General features: G+C 42.7%; 1 pseudogene; it reads left to right on the top strand.

Annotated features, from left to right (window-relative positions):
* The first annotated feature begins 696 nt into the window (after positions 1-696).
* LOC126102495 (5S ribosomal RNA) lies at positions 697-813 on the top strand (annotated as a pseudogene).
* Positions 814-1,888: the final 1,075 nt, after the last annotated feature.

Raw genomic sequence — 1,888 nt, 5'->3', positions numbered from 1 at the left:
CTTGCAATTTTTACAGTGCCACACTAAAGTCTTCAAACCTTTCGTTTTCTTTAACGTCACTGAGGTTAGGAGAAGTGAACGATATTTTTTTATCTGACGATTGTCTCTTTTAATGTGTCATTAAAACAGAAATAATGAAATAATCTGTTCTTCACCCTACAATGTTTACTGTGCGCTGTGTGCATTCAAGTTCACTTAAACCCATTCCAGATGTTCTAATTTTCGTTCCTGCCTTCCTTTTTTCCGTATAAATTCAACGATAACGGGTTTTAAACAAAAAATTCTTCCATGCATTCTTCCCGACTTAACCAACATAATTTGTACTTATATGTTAAGGCACCATACCCTTCGTTGAATTTCATCGAAAACTGTTGTATTTGACAGTATAATTACGTGTGCGACTTCGGAAAATTTCCAGTTCGTACCATTTATTTCATCACGTGCTCCCCGCCTCCTAAATTAGAACAAAGTGCTTTTTGATCTGCCGAACAGTGAATCCCATTCATCAGTCGTTGTAAGTTTTTGCTCTTTCAGCGTGAAGTAAATCATTACATTCTTTTTGTACGATGATGTAATGCCATTCCGTAGCAAATCTGCAGTACCCATCGGTTATGCGACTGCACAGTTTATATTGAGAATTCTTATCCTCTTCTGTCATTCCCACTCATTTTAAAGGCCCCTTTCTGTGCAAACACAGGCAACGGCCCTGCCGCAGTGGGTACACCGGTTCCCGTGAGATCACCGAAGTTAAGCACTGTCGGGCGTGGCCGGCACTTGGATGGGTGACCATCCAGCCGCCATGCGCTGTTGCCATTTTTCGGGGTGCACTCAGCCTCGTGATGCCAATTGAGGAGCTACTCGACCGAATAGTAGCGGCTCCGGTCAAAGAAAACCATCATAACGACCGGGAGAGCGGTGTGCTGACCACACGCCCCTCCTATCCGCATCCTCAGCTGAGGATGACACGGCGGTCGGATGGTCCCGATGGGCCTCTTGTGGCCTGAAGACGGAGTGCTTCTGCGCAAACAGCCACTGTACGTGTGAACTTCGTGATAGCGCGGAGAAACAGCGAAGGGTAAGCAGCACTGACACCACGGTTCTGACAAAATGAAGAATGTCGTTCCGACCGAAAAATGCTGCACTACAGTGCTAAACAAAATTCGCGTTGTACCGGTTACTTCTGAGAAGGACCGAGCAAAGCCGAGACGCTACAAACGTACCCCTCTTTTAGTCAGGGTATGCCATAAAGTTCATTTAACCTCTTGTCGGTTCGTTACCTTCTCATCAAATTACTTTATCTGCCCATCTGTAATTAGAGCATTCTTCTGTGACACCACAATTCAGTAGATCCTACTCTCTTCTGACCGGTACTTCTAACCATTCTCGTTTCAGTTATGTACAAAGCTATGCTCCAAATACCTTCAGGAAAGACTTCCCACGACTTAAATTCTAATTCGTTGTTAACGTCTTTCTCTTTTTCGAAGAAGCTTTTCTTGTTATTTCCAGTTCACACTTTACATCGTTGGTTTCTGTTGCTCTCATTTTCTTGTCTAATTTCCTCAGCATCACATTGATTCACGGGACACCGAGCCAGTGCTGTATGGTGTATGCAGGTCTGTACTCTGTTCGAGCTTTCTTAGCTTGTCAATGTCGGCGCAAGAAATGTGACCTAGCGTTGTCATTTATTTCAAGCAACAGTGTCCTATTATTATTTACAATTCTCTGTACACATCTTGATAATGTGTCTCTGTAATGAGCTGAGTGTTTATTGCTACTTGTTCTAAGAAAATAGTTGCAAGATATAACAGTTTACGAAATCCAAAATATTAATCTCATAACTTTTCCAGTTAGGAGTAGTGTTTCAAATTTTCTTTCTGTCAGGGGTATT

The sequence above is a fragment of the Schistocerca cancellata genome, chromosome 9 (genome assembly GCF_023864275.1).
Source record: "Schistocerca cancellata isolate TAMUIC-IGC-003103 chromosome 9, iqSchCanc2.1, whole genome shotgun sequence".
Taxonomy (NCBI): domain Eukaryota; kingdom Metazoa; phylum Arthropoda; class Insecta; order Orthoptera; family Acrididae; genus Schistocerca; species Schistocerca cancellata.
Note: the sequence above shows the minus strand (reverse complement) of the source record. Positions and strands in the feature narration are given on the sequence as shown.